At 35.3% G+C, this 25036-nt stretch overlaps 1 long non-coding RNA gene across 1 annotated transcript; it reads right to left on the reverse strand.

Annotated features, from left to right (window-relative positions):
- Positions 1-4711: 4711 nt before the first annotated feature.
- Positions 4712-14899, reverse strand: LOC107179966. The gene is made up of 3 exons (XR_001510693.1): positions 14777-14899; positions 13266-13320; positions 4712-4748 (listed from the first exon to the last, which is right to left on the reverse strand). It is a non-coding gene; the product is annotated as an uncharacterized LOC107179966 (long non-coding RNA).
- Positions 14900-25036: the final 10137 nt, after the last annotated feature.

Here is a 25036-nt window from a genome sequence, read left to right on the forward strand (position 1 = left end):
CTCTCTCTCAGAAATAAACATTTAAAAAATTTAAAAAAAAACAATAGTTCTGGCAGAAATTTTTTTTCTGTTTCATGGCAACATTTATTCAAATTAGAGACTGAATGAAAAGCGAGCTAAATAAATAGATTTTATGAAGCATTTTGCCATTAAAAAATTTACTCAAAAATTAAAAAAAAATTCATTTTGTAGTTAAAAATTGATTAGAAAGATCACTGATTTACATAAAGACTGGCTCATTATCATACCAGCTGCTGAAAAATTTGTGAAACAAGTTTCATGTTGCCAAGCAGAGCTGCAGGCTGTCTTAGATGTAAAAATATCTGCAGGCATGAAAGATGTTCTATGCAATTAGAGTGGAAGGTACAGATCCAAATTTTGGAGCATTTCTCTTGTGGGTGATTTCCATTCCCAGTGAAGATGGAAAGTTATAAGGAAAGCTTACCTGACAAATGTGTACGTCTGGCAACTAAATTGACCTATTCTCAGATGAAAGTATTATTGTAGATAAGGGATCACAGAAACTTAATATAAAAATCATATGAGCTTAATGAATTGGCTTGCCACCAGATGTAAATGTGCATTAAACACTTTTCATAATAAGCTGGAATCAATGGGCGTTTCGGATTTTATTTCAAAGTCTGTATATCCTTTATTCCTGAAAGAGTTAAGGGTTTGGAAACATCGCCATGTGGCTCCACTTGAATTATTTTCCACTAGATAGTAAAATAGTCAAAGATTAACATATCTTTATCTATAAAACTTCTCAGATTATTTTGCTTTCAATGGTAACACACATACATACATTCACACACATACACATACCAACCACACCAGAATGTTGCTAAAATAGCTTTATGATTTGCATAATGTTATTATCCATTCTGTGAAGGCTACTAAGGTGACTTTTCAGAAGAAAAAAGTGATGGAATTATCCAATGAACTCAGATTTTGAAAGAGCAGATGCTTCACAAGTATTTTTAAACAGAATTATTTTGTTACATGAAGTTCTACAAAAACTTGTTATTAATCATTTTGTCCCGTGCCCTAAATATCTCCAATCTATAATGTATAGTTACAAATGTTGTCATTTTTTTAACACGAAAAATTCTGGTTTTAATCACATTGAAATTTAAATAGGAATGTAAAGGAATATGTAAGCTGAGCTTCTATAGGTAAAGTGTTGTTATCCCAATAATCCAAGCAAGAGTTTTGCTTCTCTATTGGTTAGACATTATGTCAAATGTACTTTCTGCATAATTGTCTACATCCTTAAAATTCTTGGATTAGTCACCTTCACTAATATGATGGGCTTTAGATCAAAATGACGAAAAAGAAAAAATAGATTAACTTAATTTTCATCTTATAAATTCAAATTATACTTTGTGTTGAATATTTTTTTACTTTAGAACAATGTGTATTTTCCCAGATCCAGGTTAAAATGCATATTGCCCTACATAGAGGGTAAAAACAGGGTATGCATTTTCAATTTGTTGTCAGAATTGAAAGCAATATTATATCATTCATCTTGTTATGTGGCTTAAATTATAAGTTTTTGGACATTTCTGTCTGTTTTGTACTAAAGAATAATGTAACCTTATTTATTTAATTTTTAAAAAATGTTTATTTATTTTGAATTTGAGAGAGTACCAACTGGACAGGGCAGAGAGAGAGGGAGAGAGAGAGAATACCAAGCAGGCTCCACACTGTCAGTGTAGAGCCTGATGCGGGGCTTGATCTCATGAACTATGAGATCTCAACCTGAGTGGAAATCAAGACTCAGACACTTAACCGACTGAGCCACCCAGGTGCCCCAAGAATAAAAAAACTTTAAAATCAGTAGAGACCAATAAATTATATTTATTGCACTAATTTCCATATCTTTATGAAAAGAACTATATCCAAGCATGCTGTGTTAACTGCTACCAGGAACTTCTCATGAACATAAATATACATCTCTTTCATGGGGCAAATTTGGACTTAAACTAATATTTTACTCTTTTTTTTTTTCTATGTTTCTTTTTCACTGGTAGGTCTCCTTATTGATTGCATATTTACATGAAGAATACAAAGAATATTAAATTCTGTCACCATAAGAATATTACAATTGATGAAAAGATTAAGTGAATTAACCTTTGTAATCACAATACTTTATAAAATAATGAGTATCTATTGCCATAAAACATATCCTTAGATCTCACATGTTTTTTTTAAAAAAAATTTTTAATGTTTTTATTTATTTTTGAGACAGAGAGAGACAGAGCATGAGCAGGGAGGGGCAGAGAGAGAGGGAGACACAGAATCTGAAGCAGGCTCCAGGCTCTGAGCTGTCAGCACAGAGCCCGACGCCGGGCTTGAACTCACAGACTGTGAGATCATGACCTGAGCTGAAGTCGGACGCTTAACCTAGCCACCCAGGCGCCCCAATAGTTTTGTTTTTGTTTTTGTTTTTAATGACAGAAGACTTGATAAGCCAGGGAACTACACAAAAGTTGACATTTTTATTAAGCTTTCTCAAATCTTCATTTAAGAAAACTAATCCAAGAATATTTACTGAGTACTTAGTACAATTAAGGCAGAGTTATACTTAAAATTTGTGTCATATCCTCAAGCAACTCACCATCCACATGTGAGATAATACAAATATACTTGAAAGGAACAGTAAGTGCAAAATTTTGAGGGAGTATTTTAGCATTACATGAGCCTTTTAAGACTTTCACGTCTAGCTGAGTTTATATAAGAACAAATTAAACAAATTAAACAAATGAAATCAAATTAAAATATGGATAAACCTTCAAAATATTTCCAGAAACTGGCTTCTTCTGTCTTCTATCCTTCCATCTCCCTGGTGTGAACCACCTTCTGTCTCTCGTCTATGCTACTCAAATAGCCTCCTACCTGGTTGACTTAATCTTGCTCTATCCCTCTACACTTCATTTCTAATAGTAGCTGAAATAGTACTTTGAAATATAAGTCATAACCTGTCCCTCTCATTCTTAAAAATCTGCAATTTCATTCAGAGTACAGTCAAATTCCACAAAATGTCCTACAAGGTTCTCCATGATCTGCTCTCCATCCCTGAACACACTGCACGAGCTTATGTGCAATTCTTGTTCATCCCCTTTGCTCACTCAGCTCCTACCATGTTGGCTTCCTTCGTGCTCTCGAATACACTAAACATGTTCCACCCTTAGGAGGGACTTAGCAATGGCTGTTCCCTCTGCTTGGAACACTTCACACCAAATATCTGCAAGTCAATGTCCTCATCTCCAACTCTGTTCAAGTATCCTTGATCATTCTGTTTTAAATTGCATCCTGCCCTTCAGCACTCTCAATTCTCCCTAATTATTCTTTTTCCATAGCATTTATTGTGTTCTAGTGAACTATAATTATTTGTTATATTTATTGTTTTTTTTTCTTTACGCTCATAAGGTTAAGATTCTTTGTATTTCCAGCTGATGTATCTCAAGCCCATAGAGCAATGCAGGATTCATAGTGGGAACTTCATAAAAATGTGTAGGGTAAATAATCAAATGACTATGTAAACAAATAGGAAATACAAGAGATTTTTTTTTCCCCCTGAAAAGGTCAATTTTTACTAAAATGGAAGTTACCTATATTGTGTTTGGATTTTGTTTATTTTTTAAAAATATTCTTTCATTTCCAATTATAAACTTTTGCTAGAAAGGCTAAAACACTTGCACCAATGCATGTAGAAAGGGTAAGAAATCATAGAAAAAGTATCAATGAACTTCTCTTCACTATTATTGATCAAATTCAGAAGTTCAAAGTTAAAGTCTAATTATTTTGCTATTTACTATTCAAAAAGAAATATCTCTTGTGATGCTATATTAGATAAATTATTAGTTTGATTTTCTAACAGGTAGATCAAAGCTTGGGCTTTGGGCCACTTTCAGAGAGGAGACACCTTATGTAAGTTTATGGAATGAAGAAACTGAATAGCTTCTTCTTTTTGATGAAAACAGACTTCTGATACCTGTTCTGTTCCTATTCCCCTTTCACTGGTGCTGGCACTTCCATTTTTTTCCCATCAGGACGTACATCATGGGTATATGCTTAAGGATATAAACCGAATTATATGAAACACATCCTTATGTTAACTAAAACTCTACTCCTTTCTCTTCTACCAACCACCCCCCCCCCAAACCCATATTGGAATACTAGTATAGTAAATAACTTTGTAGCTAATCTCATTTATTTTCATAAAAATATTTATAAATTCACAAACATTCGTTCTTTGCCTACCTGTGAATACAAGGGAGGGATATAGAATAGATGCCAAAGCAGCAGTAAAAAATCACTACTTGGTCAAATTCTGAGCATGTCTTTCAGAAGAACAAAAGTAGGTGTTGTGTTCAACTGCTGCATACTGGCAGCTGACTAGAACTTTGATTAATTGTTTGATTGATGCATTTATTCAGTAGTTACTGATTTTCATGACTCAATATATTGTTTAACAGAGTGCAAATATAAGACAAGACATGGTCCTTGTTTTATTTAATTTTTTTTTTTTTTTTTTTTTTTTTTTTTTTTTTTGTAGAGAACACGAGCCGAGGGGTAGGGGAGCAGGAGGGACAGAGAGAGAGGGGAACAGAAGATCCAAAGAAGGCTCTGAGCTGACAGCAGGGAGTCTGATGCGGGGCTCGAACCCACAAACCTTCAGATCATGACCCGAGCCAAAGTAGGACACTCAAACGACTGAGCCACCCAGGTGCCTCAACATGGTCCTTGTTTTAAAAGAGAAAAAAAAAATCATTAACTATTAAAAGAGGGGGGGACATAAGAAGCAAAATTAGAGTATAACATACTAATTTCCAACATGTAAGCAAAAATTCCATAGAAGAAATAGAATGAAAATTTCTCCCCGCTGGAAACAAGGAGCCAATGCTCACTAAAGTTTAGCTCCATGGGTACCATATTCTGAGCATTTTATTATTTTGATTTTGTGATACCTTCTTTGCCTTAAATTTACATAAGAATATGCACTTGTAAACCAAACCTTCCATGCCGATATCAATATGGCATTTCTGGAATGCACACCTAAGTATGTCTGTGTGCTTAGAACCCTCCAATTCCTCCTCCTCCTACCAGTGACTACAGGCCTGTCCTAACTCAAACCTCAGCCTTTATGTCTCTTATTCCTCTATCACACTTTGCTTTTCTAAGATCAACCAGCTCACTTTTCCAAGGACTGTGCTCCTTTTCGGTTCAACAATATGGAAAACCTTATAGCTCCCTCCAAAACAAACCATGCTTTTTCGAATCTTTGCTTATGCTGTTTTTCTTGCCTAGAATAAAATCACAACTTTTTTCCCTAGTAAACTCTGTTTATCTTTTAAAACTTACTTATGTCCGTATTTTACGAAGCCTTCTCTGAGGCCACAGTCACGCATTTCTACTTGCACCCCTGGAATTGCATTTAAGTTTTTCTTTTACATTCATCATAATGTACTTTAAATGCTTTTTTTTTTTTTTTTTTTTTTTTTGAGAGAGAGAGAGAGAGTTCAGGCATGAACACAGTAGTGGGGAGGTGAGAGGGAGACAGAGGATGGGAAGGGGGCTCTTTGCTGGATTCTGAGCCGGCACTCAACAGTGAAATCATGACCTGAGCCAAAATCAAGATTTGGGCCCTTAAACGACTGAACCACCCAGGCACCCCTCATCACAACACATTTTAAATGTTTGATGATTTCCCTGTGTCTGGAGCACCTTGAGAACAAAAGGCATAACATTCATTTATATTTCCATTATCTCTCACAATACTGGCATACACTACCTGATCAATAAATACTAAGTAATTAAAATAAGTATAACTTGGCCATTTCATAAGTTGTTGTTGGTGCCAATAGAAATGTTTTTAAAGCATCTATGTTTATCATTTACCTCTCAATAAGAGCTAGTTTACCAGAATCTCCTGACTTAAACAAATTCATGATTTTATGTTAGATTCATAGGAAAAAAAACACATTAGTACATTAAGGTTACTCTTTAATTTTTTTTAAATTTATTTTTATTTTTACATTTTTTTTAGTGTTTATTTATTTTTGAGAGAGAGTCAGAGCACAAGAGGGGGAGGGGCAGAGAGAGAGGGAGACACAGAATCCAAAGCTGGCTCCAGGCTCTGAGCTGTGCACAGAGCCCAAAGTAGGGCTTGAACCCAGGAATTGTGAGATCATGGCCTAAGCTGAAGTTGTATGCCCAATCAACTGAGCCACCTGGGAGCCCCAAGTTTATGTTTTATTTCTGAGTAAAAGAGAGAGAGAGAGAGACAGACAGGGAACAAGTGGGGTAGGGGCAGAGAGAGAGGAGGCAGAGAGCCCCAAGCAGGCTTTGGCTCAAAGAACTGTGAGATCATGACTTGAGCTGGAATCAAGAGTTGCCTGCTTAACTGACTGAGCCACCCAGGCACCCCTAAGGTTACTCTTTAAAACAGGAATTATACCTTAGAGAATGTGATCTCCGTGTAACTAACTACTTTTCAAGCTTACAACTTTGAAATATGTTATACACAATTAACTCTCTTCTATTATATCTTCATCTGGAATCACTTTTCAAAACTATCAACACTTATCTAACTTTCATTCACAACTCCCAAGTCAGGAAAGTATGTATCTTTGTTTCCAAGTGAAGTAATTGCTAGGTACCCCATGAAATAGTTTCCAAGTGATGGAGTACCCAAGCTGGCAAAGAAAATTTGTTACTCTAAAAGGTGTATATTAGGGGCGCCTGGGTGGCTCAGTCAGTTAAGCGCCCAACTTTGGCTCAAGTCAGGATCTCAGGATTCCGGAGTTTGAGCCCTGCCTTGGGCTCTGTGCTAAGAGCTCAGAGCCTGGAACCTGTTTCAGATTCTGTGTGTGTGTCTCTCTCTCTCTGCCCCTTCCCAACTCACACCCTGTCTCTCTCTCTGTCTCTCAAAAATAAATGAACATTAAAAAATTTAAAAAATAAAATAAAAGGTACATATTAACTTTCTATTTGTAAGAAAGATTGACACCTGAATTGCCTAGATTGTTATTGTTTCAGGTGGGAAAGGAAATATAAAAAAACCCAGTGATATTACAACAAAAGTTGATTCTACTGCTCTTTGTGTATTGACTTATTTCAGTGCATCATATTTCTCTAATCTCACTGACTTAACACATTGGCCCATTGGTCCGGGTTTACAGATCTTTACCTCTTGAGAAATGATCCCATATTTGTTGCCTGACAATATGTGAACCATTACTATTAAAGTAATTCATCTGCTACTGAGAATTAGTTTTGTAGTCATCAGATCATACCAGCGAAATAGTATGATTAAATTAGAATGTTGATTTCTAGGTCAGAGGTTTCTTTAGTTATTGTAGTGATTTGTCTGGGGGTAGGGAGATAAGTTGAAAGGAAGAATTCCTTACTGCCCTCATATTTTAAAAAATCGGGGGCAAAATCTTAATATTCCTAAATTACAGATTAATTTTAATACAAATAATAAAGTTAGTTTATAATACAAAGAAAGTGACATACATAATCTATAGCTGGATGACAATATCCACTAGACGAGTCTGACAGGGGTGTAGGTCTAGTATAAACTTTAAGAGACAATTTATCTTACACTGGTTCAGTTTGGAAACTACAAAGTCTGTAGCAATTATGACTTCAACCTACTTTTGAAGACATGTATGAATCTACAATCAAGGTATAGCGAACATCAGCACATCTTTTTACCCTTAAACATGGTCACATTGGTGTTTGGAATTGAAAGCAATGTTTTGTGATTTTGGACGTGTGGCTGGGAAAAGAAAACAGAAGACTGTGTTAAAAAGCCAGTTTCACTGATCAACATATTAGTACTAAACAACGTCTGGACTCCGTGATTTTGTGTCCTTTCCTGTGTTAATATCACGATCTCCAAAATCTGTATTTGCGTCTGTAATTGTCATCATCCACCACCCAATTTCAAAAGCAATCTCTGCATATTCTGTGTTCCTCACTTTGTATTCTAAACCCAGATGCTATACTAATTTTACAATCCCATTTCCCAATAATATTATTGCCTAAAACTGGACACTGAATATGATTTTATATACAGATATTTATAGATAGAATTAAAAAAAAAAGAGGCTAGCGACATAGAGATGTTATTTATCTGGGCAATACAATAGTAAAAGATGGACATTATAAATCCAGCTTTGTTACCAGCCCTTAAGTCAGTATTGAAAAATGTGCAGGTCTTCCCATATACCCAACATAATTCTCCATAAACATTTCTGCACATACATAGATGTCACTCTCGTAAGGGTATGTGTTGTCTATTAGAAATTAAAGCCTGTAAATGATGTTTGATGGAAGCAAATTAGGTAATTGATAATTAACCAGGAGCAGAGGGAGGGATAAAAATTGCTACAAATTTGTTGCCAAGTTCAATACCTCTGAAAAGGATGGATTTGTTAACACTACTACCTAGTGCTTTTTGCCACAATTATTTGTAGCCAAGCTTTCCAAGCATAGTTAAATAGCCCACTGTTGGCACTTTAATCCAGTGTTGTATTTTCTCAGCAGCCAAATGTGTTGGGTCTATACACAGATGCTGGCAGTAACCAGAGGCATTGGAAACAGTGAATGCATAATATCCTTCCTGATATAACCTCATAAGATCGTCAAATATGGTTATAATTTTCACTTTAGAAATTAGGCCATTCTTTAATAACTTAAGTTAAAATAACTTAAGTTAAGTGCATTGCTAAGGAGATTAGTGCTAATAGAATACTTTGTATAATCAAAAAACACAAATGATCAAATGATCATGTATAAAACCACATGAAATCATTTGATCTCTATAGTGATTTTCATGTTTATACCATTTATATTATATATTACATTAAAAGTGATTGACCACATGAAGAAATAAAAAATACTATTGCAGTAAAGTTAATATAGGTTTAAAATGGAGCAACTAATGTGTTTGTAATATTGTGCTGGTACTTTTTTAAAATTTTATAAATGCATTTTCTTTTTATTTTAGTTAAGTTATAACCCAAGCCATCAAATATGGTACACATTTCTTTTAAAATACAAATCATGCTTCCAGGAAAATTTGTACAAGCTCAAAAATTTCAGTTAAATGTTAGAAAAGATAAAGAAAACCATAGTTGGGTAAAATGAACTTAACTATATTTCTATTACATGGCACTTATGTGAAACAAAATTAAGATTTTTAAATGAATGGAATAGTCAAATATTCTTATGGTGTGGTGTACTTTCTTCTAAGACATGCCTCCTTTTTTCAGTTTAGTGTATACTTAATATTGCACAGCAATCACTTATGTAATAGAAATACCTTTCTTTATTTACCTATTAAGCTCATATTTATTCATTCCCTTCTATATGCCCTACATTGAATTTTTTTTAAGGAATGAAGTACATAGTGTGTGTCTTATGATTTGTTTGTAGTTAGCATCAATTCCTTTGAGAAAAATGCTCATTTCTTATACCACGAAATTCTGATAAAGTGGCCCATTGAGGAGCCCTACCTCTCCCATTACAGTGGTGAGCATGTGATCCAGGCCAATAACAACAACAACAAAAAAAATGATTTCATTTCTCTAGCTAATTGGTGTTCTTTTTAGGGTTTGATATAAGTGCTGAGAGAGCGAGAGAGAGAGATGCTCTCTCTCTCGCTCTCTCTCTAGGAAAGTAAGCTTCATAGATGTAAGCCCAAAGGTGCTAGTAGCTGAGAGAGGTTGCCTGGGAATGAAGTCTACACAGAGGTAAGCTTAGACAAGATGTGCAAAAAGCAACTGCAGCCACTTGAGAATGATCAGAAGAATCAAAGAATTAGTCAAATTGGAACATGATCTTGAGCAATAAATAGGATACTAATACGTATAGATGAGTGGGAATATTTCAGGCTTGAAGGAAAGCACAGACACGTGTGGAGAAGTAATTAAGTTCCTTCCTTGTTTCCTTCTCTCTTTGCTGTCTGCCTTCCTGCCTTCCTTCTTTCCTTCTCTGTCTTTTTTCTTCCTTCCCTTTCTCCACTGCCCTATACATTCCCCCCCCTTTCTTCCTCCCTTAAGTATTTTGGGGATAACCATAAACCATAATGGATATTGAGAACAAAATTGGAGAATAAAATTGAGAATAAACTTGGAGTCCCTAACCTCTAGGATTGTAGGGTCCAAATGCAATACTTCTGTATTTCTTTGATGGAAGTGAAAATGATTTACACAAATCCCCCCCTTTTTTTTCTGTCCCATCTAACATTCAGGTAATAGAACAATTCTAGAAATAGAAATATATATGTTTTTAAAAGAACACATTTTGTGGAAAGTGGTTTTAAGTCCTTGAGCTATGTCAAGAAACCACAATTTATAAATTATCTATTTAGAATAAGATAATTTAGATAAGCAGAAGATAAATGAATTGTTTTTTACATAAAATGTCTAGATTTCTTTGAAAGTATAATATAATTAATAAATGCTAAGTTCTTCTGACTCTACTGCTATGCCACATGACATGCATCTTGAAAATAACATTTTCAGAAACTTATTTAAAAACTGTGATACTGATGATTTTTAATATGACTTAACTAATTACTAGATGAAACTTGTGAGTAGAAAGTCAAGTAGAAAGGTATTTGTTTCCAAAAAGTGGATAATTTGATGAAAAAAAGAGAGGAATAATAAATAAAAAAATTTTAAATTACACACACAGACACACACACACAGACATACACACACAGTGGAAATGTTTCCACACTGTTAAAAGATCAATCTCACCTTAATGTGACAAAAATTTAACTTCAATTAATTTTAACAATTCTGAGAAATTAAATTAATAGCCAAACTAGAGAGAGAGCCCAAATGTCCATTAGCTGATTAATGAATAAAGAAGATGTGGTATATATATATATATATATATATATATATATATATGATGGATTATTACTTAACCATCAAAAAGAATGAAACATTGCCATTCGCAACGATGTGGATGGAACTAGAATGTATTATGCTAAGCAAAATAAGTCAGTCAGAGAAAGGAAAATACCATATGATTTCACTCACACATGAAATTTAAGAAACAAAATGGTAAACATATGAAAAGGGGGGGGGGAGAGGAGAGAGGGAAGCAAGCCACAAGAGACTCTTAACAATAGAGAAAAAAATGAGGGTTGATGGAAGGAGGTGGGTGGGAGATGGGCTAGATGGGTACTAAGAAGTGTACTTGTGATGAGCACTGGGTGTTGCATGTAAGTGAGGAGTCACTGACTTCTCCTGAAGCTAATACTTGCACTAAAATTTAAATAAATAAAAAAATAAACAATAAAAACAGATAAATAGATCGATGATAGATAGATCTTCAAAATAGTGGAATCTTCTTTTTTTTTTATATTCCCATCTATGAAATTGCTTGCATTTTATGGCCAGAAAATACTGACAGATAATCAAAAATGTTAATTTCATAACTCTTTATGATAAAATGGAGAATGGAATTAAGATTTAGATATTCAAAGTTATTTCTATTCAATATGCTTTGGTTTATTGTTTTCCCAATTTGACCTTGGTCTATAGCTAAAAGTATTTTTTCTATTATAAACTGTATTCTTAAAATATGCATTTCACAAATTTGCCTCTTAAAATAGAAAATAAATTTCCACGTAAATTACTCTACTTACTTATATTACCTAAAAATAAGGACAGTAAAGTGAAAACTTTGCAATTAACTATTTCATTTAATATGAAATTTACACAATATTATTTTAACAGATGTTTGCTTCACCATTTACACTGTTTAAGCACACAATAACCAATTTTGTCAGGTTTGAACTGAAGTGTTTTTAATAAAAATTTAAGATAAAAATGATGTTTGACTATAGTAGAAATATGCATTATTCTATTATTTAATGAAGTGCCCATAATTATACATATATAGGTAGTTCATAAATTATAAACATAATTTTTCCAAAACTTTACTTATGCAAAGAAAAACAATGGTGACTTTCCTAAACAACTCCACAAATATTTCATCCACAAATCAGATGTCCTAGAACACATGAATACTGTATTACTCTCTGTGTGTAAGGCTACTCAGAGAACATAAGATTAGAAATTGAAACTGTAATGGGGCACCTGGGTGGCTCCACTGGTTAAGCCTCTGACTCTTGATTTTGGTTCAGGTCATGATCTCACAGTTCCTGAGACTGAGCCCCGCGTTGGGCTCTGTGCTGACAGCATGGAACCTGCTGGGGATTTTCTCTCCCTCTCTCTCTCTCTACCCCTCCCGTGCTTGCACACACACTCTCTCTGTCTCTCAAAATAAATAAACATTTTATAAATGAAAATTTAAGAACAATGTAGTTGAACAAAATGCAATAGGAATTACTGATGAGAAAGAAATTGAAAGGAGCATTTTATTTGGTTTTTCAAACATTTCTCTGGGTAAATACATACTATTAAAGCAAGGATATGTTTTTACAACAATATTACAGTATTGGACATTGTGGTAACCTCTAATTATCCATAACTTTCTTTCCAAAATGTTAGCCCAGTGGTTTGTAAGACTGATCTCAGCTCTAGTTCTGTGATCTGATTAGTCTAAGCACTTGTCCTCAATGCTGCCAGCACATTAGAATGAACAGGAAGGGTTCTTAAAACTGCTGATGCTACAGGCTCACTTCTATGGCCTCCGATTAGTAGCTTTTGCTTCTCAGGTCTCTATTGTGTAGCCGTAAATGAGAATCACTGGTCTAAGTTAATCACAATACTATTAATCTACCCAGTGAGTGTTTTGGGAATCAGGATTGGTTCAGATCTGGATATGATTTGTAGGTTCTTGTTAGACCGTGGCCCTTTGTCTCTCTGGGCAAGTCAGAGACCAGATGGCCATTACAGATGAAAGCTGTAATGCACTGTCTGTGGGTGAGGCTTAGTGACTACAGATAAACTGCATAAGACATAGAAAGATGGGTGAAGGTACATTTTTAGAAAATACATCTGATATTCACATTTTAGATCCCAATGTCATGGTTTATTAGAGCCAAATTTGGTAGTTTTGTAAGTTAAGGAAATGAGAACATCAGAGTGAGCTGGAGAGGGATATAACTTGGTAGGCCCACCCTCAGGACTTCCCACAAGCTGGAAGGACTGTAGTATTGCCACAACATGACCAGACACGACTAGGAAAACTAGAAGACATCACTAATTACATATCCCAGCTGATATCTCTCCTCAGTACGGGCGTTCTTCCTTGGTGAGCTGACTTACCTGACAGAGATGTGATGTGAAAGGTATGCTTACGCAGGACACGACCTTTTCCATCCTAGGAAGAGTTAGAAGAGTAAGGTGGAGTTTAAGACAATACCTTAGTTACATGGAAGACTAAGTAGAGGAGGCCTAATTTATGATGAGCCCTAATCTTAAAATATACATTTTAAGATTTCTTCCCAGGTGCCTGGATGGCTCAGTGGGTTAAACGTCTGACTCTCAGTTTCAGTGCAGGTCATGTTTTCAGTTCGTGAGTTCGAGCCCTGCATCGGGCTCTGTGCTGATGGTACAGAGCCTGTTTGGGATTCTCTCTTTCTCTGCCCCTCCCACGTCATTCTCTCTCTCTCTCTCTCTCTCTCTCTCTCTCTCTCTCTCTCTCACCTCCCCCCCTCTCTCTCAGGGGGAAAAAAAAAGAAGAAGAAGAGAAAGAAGAGATTTCTTCCCCATGTCCTATGATTAGAGTTCTTCCAGGTCAGCTTGTGACTGTTCTCAGGGATTTTTGAGGTGCCCCAAACCTGGTCTCCCAACTTTCAATGTTTGTCAAGCTGTTGGTTTTAACAGCTATCATAGTTGGGAAGCTGTTGGTTTTTCAAGGCTACCGTGGAGTTGGGAAAGGGAAAGATAAAATGCTGCAAAGCTCGCTGTTTTTCATCAAGATTCTGTAATTTCTCTTGAGTAAATACTCCTCAGATTACTGCAAGCCTTTAATTAATCATTGAAAACGTGATTTTTAATAATTACCTATAGTTTTCTCATTGCTCTTATGGAGAAATAGATTTCCATTGTCTTTACTGCACCACTCCAGAAATACTGTGTTCCACCCATTTTGAAGGACTTTTATCTACTTTATCTCCAGTGGGAATTTGATATAAACATAGATGCTATCTCCTTACTCTAGATAGTTAGAGCCTTTCCTGTGGTTATAATTAAATCAAGACTTAAAATCTTTGTGTAGCTTCTGGGGTCAATTATAAAGAATATTTCAGTGATTATGGCATTAAATGTGATAGACTAGATATAATTTTATATTGCACTGACAGATGATGAATTTCTTTTTTTTTAATATTTTCGGAGAAGAAGGAATTGAGATAAGTGGGGAATACTATTTGTCAGAACACATATATAAATCAAGAATTCTAAATGAGAGAAGGCTGAAGTCTAGAGCTAACAAATTAAATAGAACCCCATATGATGTCATCAGAGCATTTCTTCCTGGAACTTATTAAGATGAGTATGAAAATTTGTGGGAGGAGAGAGCTACTCGGCACTAACCATCTAGAACGAATAGAACGAATAATCAGAACCTACTGATTAACAAAAATGACATAAAGAAATCATATGGCAGTAGTAATGTAAAGGCAAGGAAGGAAGTTATAATCAGAAAGGAATAAAAGCTTTCCCCAGGAGAATCCTGAGACGTGGACTAAAATAAATGATAATATCCTATATATTAACCAAAGTAATTAATACCAGTTTCTGCAACAGATCACCCCCAAAGTTTAGATACTTACCACAAGGTTTGTTTCTCATTCACATCATATCCAGTGTGGCTCAGGTGGCTCTTCTACAAGAACTTTGCTCTAACTAAAGTCTGAACAATCCAGACTGTTTCCGTTTTGCAACTCCACCTTCTCAAATTGTTTCCAGTGACACAGAGTAGAAAAAAGATGAAGTGAAGACACCCATGCACTCTTGGCTGCCTTAACATAAAGTGACCCATATCTTTTTTTTTTCCCCTCACGGTAAATTGGTGGCAAGTTATCCCATTTACCCTTTACATGTGAGTTTTCTGAAATATAGGGGGACACTTGGATATTCGATGAACACTGACAATCTCTACCAGACTTTTACAATCTAAAAACTGAACACTCAACAGTGCAACTAACTCTTCTATTGTCTTGCTGGTCTAATTTGATGTTTCCACCTTTCACCTTGTCATTTCTATTAGTTAGGGTCAGTTTCTGCTGACTTTCTCTTCTTAGTTGTTAATTGCTGAAACTTAAAAAAAGTATCTACTTAATGCAGCTTGATTTTTTCTATATAAATGATTGAAATGATTGTAATTATATATCTGCTCCTACTCTATAAGAAAAGTTATAGGAAATTAGATATCACTTTAAAGTAGGGAAGAAAGTAAAATAACATTTTGAGCATTTGATCATGTCTGTTATAATCTTTTTTATGTTACTGTCAATTGTTATTTGACTAAATCTACATTTTACACATGGAGTACAATCTTCTTTACCCTCCTAAATCTAAAGGATGATTTATACATTATACATTTGCTGAGACTCGTTTGTTCAGAGAATTTTTTTCTGTATATAATACTGTAGTAACAAGTTATTTCAGTAGACATTAACTCTTTAAGCTGAACAGATTCTAGACACTAATGACTCGCAGTTTCTAACTGCAGTAGGAAAGGTTATTTGATTTGAGCTTAATTTGTCATTGATACAAATCTGGATTGTAAGACTTAATAAAGGGGCAGGGACGGTGCCTCTTTTTACATTAAAAACTTCTTTTTAGATTATAGTAAAAACACGTAACATGATACCTACTCTCTTAGAAAATGTGAGTACACAACAGAGTATTGTTAACTCTGCACAACAATGTTGTACAGCAGATCTCTGGAACTTATATCTTACATAACTAAAAGTTTATACCCTTTGAACAACAGTGCCCTACTCCAGCCCTTGGCCACTATTACTTTCTTGCTTTTTTTTTTTTTTTTAATGAGTTTGACTATTCTAGAAACCTCACACAAATGGAATCACGCAAGATTTGTCCTTCTGTGACTGGATTATTTCACGCAACATGATATTCTACAGGTTCCTTCATGTTGTCGCATATGTAATAATTTTCTTCTTTATCAGGGATCGGGCCTCTTTCCATTACTGTTATGTCTAACATAGTGCCTGGCATGTAAAATTCATTCTGTAAATACTTGTTGAACAAGTTAATTAATTCTAGATTAAATATGAATACCATAATCAGATCTATTAATTCTATGAGTCATTGTTCACTTTTTTATCTCATTAATTAGCTAAAGGTACGTATTTTCCTTTTTCTAGCTCCAAGTTTCCTTTGTCTTTTCTCCGAATCTGGCTGACACTTTCTATCTGTGTCTATAACGTCATGGTGGTGAACCACAAATATTTGGTGTGATAGAGCAGGAGCAGTAGTTCACATACACACCCCATTTACTCTCTGTAGGCACTGAACTTGATGTACATGAACTCATTCCTCCAGATGAAGATTGTTCTTAATATGCCCATTTCACAGGCAATATATCTAAGGTACGGAGACACTAGTAATGTGCTCAAGGTCACATAGCTAGTAAACAGCATGACTAGGATGTTAATCTCGCCTATCAGACTCCAGAAAGTGTATTCTAACACAGAGGTCTAGCCACTGTAATGTTATGCTGCCTCACTCCTACGCTGTGACTAAAACCATGATTTACTTTCAGTCCACATAATTCTCACGGGTGTCATAAGGGACTTTTCTTGAAGAGATGCCTATAAAGAACTGATGTTTACATTTCAATTTGTTTTTTTTAAAAGTTAATGCCTCTATTTTAAAAGTTACGTTTTCTCTCTACGAAATTTGGAATCAGGCTCAGATTTAAAGCTTTAGATTTGCCTCATTTCAGCTATGCCCTTTTCAGTAGTTACTTATTTTTACCCCTTTTAGCACAATTTTTTTTTTAACCTGTGACATAGCTAACTTGTAGGCTTTCTATGAGGTTAAATAAGACAAACAAACAAAAATGCCTTAAGTTTTAGCAGTGTGTGAAATGCAGCCGCCTTTCAATAAATATAAGTCATAATAACAGTTCTTTAGGACTTCATCAACAAGTTTGGTTTTACAGTACTAGGTAGGAAAGTGGTTTTCAGCAGAACATAATATCCATTCCCATAAGGATTATAACATAATTATTATTTTTGCAATGTTTGTGCCAAATATTCTCCCATATTTAGTTAAGGTTTGTGGTTCAATATCCTGAGTAGCCTTCTATAAAAACTCATGGTTAAATAAATGGGTAGCATAGAAAGGTTACATAATGCTTTATTATTAAGTTGCAATGATACGCTTTTATTTCAAGGCAGGTGGATAAAAAGGCCTCTAAGTAAGCTTGTCTTTAAATATACGATATTTACATGAACACATAGTATTAAGTATCACATGAACACATATACTGAGATCATTACATTGATTCTTTAAAAGTACATATGCATCAACAGTGCACTTCTAGTTTTATTTCCATTGGTAACCTTGTTTAATGTCAGATTTCTTCACATCTTTAAGAAAAAGGACATTAAAACCCCTTAATTCCATTTTATACTAAAAAAAATGTCAACCAAAAAGCTGTCTCCTACAGGAAATAATAGCATGTTTAACTTGTAAATGCCACAGGATTTATTTTAGAATTGTAGACTAATGTTCAGTTATGAATGTACACTTTGAGGATTAGCCTGTGGGTACAGGAAACAACATGTTCAAGAGATCTCCTGTTCAGAACAGGAAAATACCTAGAGCATTATGAGGCTTAATTGAATAAAATTTCACCATAGACACACATTTATGAGCTTACAACTCTTGACAAGTTAAAACTTCATCAAGAATTCAACATCAAATAGAAATTAATTTCTACCAGCAACGTTGCGTGAAACCCTAAGCTAGACAGGACGATTTTACTGACACCTACGTTCTTTGTCCAAGTTGCAGTTGCCCCAAAGCTAACTTAAAAATGAGTCTCTGTTTTCTTCATTCTTTTTTAAAGGAGGTATCATAAATAACTGACACCACATTCTCAGGAGATTGTTTTCCAAAGGGCAAGATTTTTAAATTCTATCTTCCTAGAACAGAATCAGGATAGTAAAACATCCACATAGGTAGTTCCAAAATACTCTTAGTTCTTCATCAATTAATAGTAAGGAATGTAAGAATAAATATATTAGCTATATTAAAAATATTTTTTATTTAGACAAATTTAGTCCTTATTCAAAATCTCCTGGAACAAAACATGGCTTATAGGTTAAACAATCATTAAACGTCAGTTGTGTATTGATTGGTCTAGCATGTAAAGTGCATATTACTTCCTTATTAATTAAAAATCCCAAATGTCCATCATCTGATGAATGGATAAAGAATATGTGGTTTACATATACAATGGAATACTACTTGGCAGTGAGAAAGAATGAAATCTTTCCATTTGCAACAAAATGGATGGAACTGGAGGGTATTATGCTAAGTGAAATAAGTCAGAGAAAGATAGCATATGTTTTCAATCATATGTGGAATTTGAGAAACTTAACAGAAGATCATGGGGGAAGGGAAGGGGAAAAAATAGTTTCAGAGAGGGAGGCAAAGCGTAAATGACTCTTAAATACAGAGAACAAACTGAGAGTTGATGGGTGGGAGGAGAGGGGAAAATAGGTGATGGGCTTTGAGGAGGGCACCTGTTGGGATGAGCACTGGGTGTTGTATGTAAGCAGTGAATCATGGGAACCTACTCCAAAGCCAAATACACTATATACACTGTATGTTAGCTAACTTGGCAATAAATTATATTTCAAACAAATAAATAAACAAACATTAAAAAAATATTATTCAGCCATAAGAAACAAGGAAATCCTGCCATTCGTAACAACATGGATGAAACTTGAAGGCATTATGTTAAGTGAAATAAGTCAGGCAGAGATAGCAAAATACTGTATGATCTCAGTTGGAGAAAGGGGGGTCAAGATACAAACTCCCAGTCAAAGGACAAACAAATACTAGGAATATAATGTACAATATGGTGACTATAGCTAACATTGCTAAGTGATATACATGAAAGTTTAAGAGAGTAAATCCTCTCTCATTATAAGAAAATTTTTTTTCTTTTTTTGCTTTCTCTATATGAGATGATGAATGCTAACTAAACTTATTACTGAAATTATTTCACAATATATATAAGCCAAACCATCATGCTGTACATCTTAAATTTATATGGTGTTGCATGTCAATTATTTCTCAATAGAACTGGAAAAAAGAAATAAGGATAGTACAGACTAGGGCAGAGCCTATTGAGTTTATGAGTTATAGAGCGTGATTTCATAGTTTGAGGTTTTAAAGACTAAGGTATTTTACTCAATCATATAATTGCTTCTAAACAATATAATATCTACCTTAAGATGGATTATTGTGAACTAAAACTACTCATGTCACTATAGTTTTAATAAGTGCATTCTGTGTCACCCAGACTATCCATGAGGGGCAGGTGATGTTAAATACATGCAGTTGTTTGTATGATAGAGTTTTTCTCCCTCTTGCTCTGTTTTGAATGTGTATTCAGCTTGATATGATACTGAGAGAATAGAGTTATTGTGACTTCACCTGTCTTACTTGTCAAATGATTTAAAGCAGACAGCAGGTCAACAGCACTTAAAATTCCAATTGAATAATGAACGGCTGAAGGAATTTTCTGATTAGGATGGAAAGAAATGAGTATACTCATGGAAAAGGCAGGCTGTGGAAAATGTTCTTTATCTTCCTCATACCTTTTTTTCTTTCTTTCCCCTATAGAACCTATTAAAAAATACGACTTTTGCTCTGTTTCTCTGTTTTTTAGGAAGAACTGTTTTTAGAATAAAAATAAGTCACTTATTAAGTCACTAAATCTCTCAGCACCTCAGTTTTCTTACCTGTAAAATAAGGTGGTAGGATTAGAACATGTGACCCACAAACTGGAGTGTGTGTGAGCCAACATGGGGAGCTTGTTAAAATGAAGATTCCCAAGACCTGCCTCAAAAATTCTCTTTCACTAGGACTGGGTAAGTCTCTGAATTTGCTTTTGTTAATAACCCCCTAGAGATTTTTGAAGCCTGTAATCTGAAGACCCCACTGTGAGATCCTGAAAATATGACAAATTCTCTCCAAGGCTCCTCCCACTTCTCACAAATCCCCAAGACATTGTTTCATAGAGATTCCATAAAAAAGAATGAGAACTGATTTTCTGGCTTGCAAAGGTAGACTAAATAATTTTCACCTATTATTAAAGTGTTCCAATTAATCCACTCAGCTTTTTAACACTTTTTTGAAGGACTTTCTTCAAGTCAACAGAATATTGCAAGCTAAATATATCTTTGCACAGTGATTATATTGTAGTTTGTGAAGGATTTCGTTGAATATTACAAAACTATACAGGAGTGCTATTATGCTATCCAAGCAAGCAGTATTTTTGAAAGTGCGTTACTCTCTTAATAGTGTCTGGGTTATAAAAGAAATAAAATTAATGTGTAGCTTGTCCTTTTCATTTTGAATTTCAGTTTGTATTGGAACATCAAGGGGAATCCAAATTACAATGTTTTAGAGCTAAAGTGTACTCTGGAGATTATTGCAAACATTTCTGTTCCTTTAAAGTGTTATCAGTCCTATCATACCAACAATCACAATGTATTCATGTTTATATTCTCATTGTACAGTGCCTGCTCATTGTGGACACTCAAAAAAGTCCACTAGTGAATAAATAAATGGAATAGAATGAATGAATTCCATCCTTGAAGTACTTAAGGAGAAGCTAAGTAAGGGATCTGATATCCCTCATTTGGCAAGTGGCAGTTTTAGGTTTAGAGTCCACTCTAACATCCCGAATCCTAAGTGAGGCCTTTAAATGTTGGTGCGTTGCTTCTGTGGATGAAGAGTTCTTAAGTCTTCAAAAAGATGTGTTGAAACCTGCTTCTCTTCTTCAACTCATTTCCACCTCCCACCTTTGGTAACATAGACTGAAATACCCAGGGCGGTGACGTTTTACATAAAACATCTTCCTCCTCATAGCCTGCATAATTGAAAACCCAGACAATTCCAGATTATAGTAGGTCTTTCTGTTTACCAGCTAATGTAACTCTATCATGTGACAATAATATAAATTCAGTTTGTAAATCATAGCTAGTAGCTTCTGAAATCGTGTGATTCTTAAGATTCCTTTTTATTTCTGGGATTTGTATTATGAAATGAGGCTTCGTGTTTTACATCACACTAGCTCAAATTTGCAGGATTCAAAGCTGCACAAAACGTAACCATGCAGTATCATCATTTTAATTCTGGCAGTTTCAAAGCAAATGGGCTAAGTCTTTCTTGGCTGTCTCTTGTCACTCTACTGGTTTTCTACAAGGCCTTATTTTGATAGCAACATTTTTTTTTAATGTTTATTTATTTTTTGAGAGAGAACAGAGCACAAGTGGGGGAGGGTCAGAGAGACTGGGAGACAGAATCCAAAGCAGGCTCCAGCTCCGGGCTGTCAGCACAGAGCCCTATGCAGAACTCGAACCCATGAACCGTGAGATCATTACCAGAGCCAAAATTGGATGCTTAACCGGCCGAGCCACCCAGGCGCCCCTAATAGCAACATTTGTAACTGGAGTGGATAGTTGGTTAATTTAGTTATTTGCCTCTGAGGAAAAGGGAATACTGTAGTCCATTTTGTCATGGTGTATCAGGGATGGGATTTTTCATGTGATATGCTATAGATAGGTGACACACACATAGGTAGTATGTGATAGGTAAAAAGTCAAGAACCAATTTAAAAAGTGATTTTATTTCTTTAACAATGGTAGAGCTGTTTATTTGTTTGTTTAAAAGAAGAAACTGAAATTCAACATATACAACAGGAGACAAGATTTAGGGGATTCTTACTGTTTCAGTTATCTACTGGTGTGTAAAAAGCCATCCCAAAATATAATGACTTAATATAATAACCGTTTTGTTCTCGCTCAGATTCTGTGGGTTACTTGGGGACCAGACGTGAACTTTCCCTACTGATTCTTCTTAGAGTCTTCACATAGCTATAGTCAAATGGTGGCTGTGACTAGATGTCTGGCTTGTCATTGGTTCTCCATGTGTCCTCTCACCCTCAACAGACCTACCTAAACTTTGTTGTGGGGATCAGTGCTCTAAGAGAAGGAAGGGGAAGTTGCAAGACAAGTTGTTTAAATTCTAGGGTTCACAAGTCCTAGAGCATCTCTCCTCTCATATATTGTTGGCAACTTTGGAATTGTTTCATGCTATCTTTGGAAACTAGCCACCTCACTCTGTTCTTCCAGCTAAATATATCGATACACTCAGATTATTGATGATCTGGAGACAGTTGTTGAATGTTCTCCAAAATTATTTTTTTTATTTTGAAACAGGCTATTGCAACTCTTTCTGGCCCACTTCTGTGGTGAAACTACACTATCCAGTATTAACCTGTGTATTTTCCCAACAACAACAACAACAATAACAACAACAACAATGGAGAATAGCTTTTATTGGTTGCATGGAGAATGTAAAGAAGAAAAGCTAGGAATCCCATTACCATACACATAAAAAACTCCAACCCATGCTAATTTTGTTTGATCCCACAGTGGAAGATTCTTGTGGGTAAAGGCACTCTTCCTCTTTGAACTTATATACTTTATAGAGATGTGATATGAAAAAAAAAAATGCTTACCCAATTCTTTCATCCTAGAAAGAGTTAGAGGAATAGAATAGAGATTAAGACATCATCTATCCTAGATAGATGGAAGAATAATTAGAGCATTCCTAATTTGTGGTGGGAACTTATACATTTCTTCCCCATCTCCAAGCAGTCCTTTTTAATTTTATCAAACCTACTTTAAATGGTCCTCCTTCATCAGAGCTATACCATAAGAAACTACATTTCTTTCCCTCTCTGTCCATCCATCCATCCATCCATCCACCTATTTCATAGGTTTGCTTCTGTCTGAGACTAATTTGAAGATATTGGATGTATTTTGTATTTACTCAACTCTTGCTTCATAATAGGGAGATTAAGTTTAATATATCAGAACAATCATCTGGTGAGGCTTAGTTTACAAAATTGCCTGATTTAAAACACATTTCGAAGCAAATCATGTTCTTTATCTAATACCTAATCATTATCATTAAGTTTTCTTCCAAAGATATCTTCCAAAGATAACAAATATTGTAGAGGAAAAAAATTCTCAAGGCATAGGCTGACAGCTGCTTTACTTAAAAAAAAAAAATCTTAACTACCAAGAATACATAATCCAAAAATTACTTTAAAAATATGGTGTCAGTCCACATACACCTGAATGTAATCCTCTCCTTGAACCATGGAAGAGAAGAAAATAGCATGCTTGTATGTCTACAGTAGAAAAGTAAAAAGCTACCAATGTGCTCTGAAATCTTGGTGCTGTGATAGAACTGCACCACATGAGTAGGAAAAACGGCTGGAGCATGACCTCAGGAAACCCTGGATTTTTTGACGTCCTTCCTTATAACCTGTACATTGAACGAGTGGGTGTTATGAAATGTAATCAGAAAGCAGATTTGCTTTTGCTTCTGTGGGAGCATTCTTTCTTGCTTCTAGGTAAAAATGTGGGCAGTCTCATGATTTTACACCTTGCTCTTAGGTAATTACAATTTCCTTGGCTTCTTTAAATCACAGAAGAACATCAATTCAATATTTAGAACATCTGGTCCTATGTCTAAGTCAAAGCTGTTGGTTTCATTCAAGGATGTAGCCAATCTTCTTCTTGCCTTCGGCTTCTAAGTCTCTTTTTATTACAGCTGATTCCCCAGAATTGAAATAGGAGGAAGCAGGAAAGTGAGGGGAGAAAGCCAGGTGTTATTTTACCCTGGTTTCATTCTTTATGGGCATACCCGGTATTTAAAGCTGACAATATCCTTTTTAGCTGTGTTTGCACATTCTTCAGAGTCTCCCTTGTTTTTATGCGTTCCTTCCATCTGTTTAATGCTTCTCTCTCTCCCTCCCTCTCTGTCTCTCTGTCTCTCTGTCTCTCTCTCTCTCGTGACTTCTTGCTTACTCTTGCAACCCCTGAGAATATAGTGATATTTGCTAGCCATTACTAAGGTTCTTTTGCTCCTCTAAAACTATCTTACTGACCAAGCCCTGAGATTATTTCCACACCAAATCTCTTTTACACGTGGTCCATGTGGCCCTCAAGAAACACATACACATTTTTGTTCCTATAAGTAGTGTGAGGGAAAGTACGTTCTAACTAGGTGGGAAATCCTTTTACTCTTGCCTTTGGAGCAGCTGCCCAGCCCATTTCTGCCATTTAGGTCTACGTGGGAGAGGCTGGAAGGCTTTCCTAACTTTAGGGGACAAGTAAGATTTCTCAGATCCATTGAAGCCTCTCTGTCTTGACTTGAGAGAAAGGGGACCCCAAACTAACTCCTGATTCTAGTCAAGATCTAGTTCCTCAGTCCTTTTACGTCTATTTGCCCAAAGGGTTAGGGGCTTCAAAATTCATATAACCTTGGTTTTTGGTTACAGCCCCTTTGAAATTCTTCAGCACATTTGCCTTACTTCGGCATCTGAGAAGCAGAATAGTGTAATAGTTAAATAGTTAAATAGTTAAAGATTCTGGAACTCGATTCTTCAGCTTCAAATTCCAACTTATTTAACCTGGCTAGCTTCAGTTTCCTCTTCTATAAAATAGGCTTACCTGGCTGATATTAATAATGACTACTTGCTAAGTTCATTGCGATGATTAAGTAAGTTAATAGGATAGGACACTGAAAAGAATGGCCCGGAAGTCAAGACAAGATGAATATTATTTTATCAACCTGTTAATGGTCTCTTTATCCCTGGAAATGTCAATTAAAAGCTGGCAAATGCAATACATTGGAGAATTTACCTCTACACGAGGTGGGAAAGTGGGACTCTAAGAGTATTCCAACTTTGAGACTAAAATTCAATTAGTCAGGAGACTGACCAGGGATTCAATACTGTCCAG

This window comes from Panthera tigris, chromosome B4, assembly GCF_018350195.1.
Source record: "Panthera tigris isolate Pti1 chromosome B4, P.tigris_Pti1_mat1.1, whole genome shotgun sequence".
Lineage (NCBI taxonomy): Eukaryota > Metazoa > Chordata > Mammalia > Carnivora > Felidae > Panthera > Panthera tigris.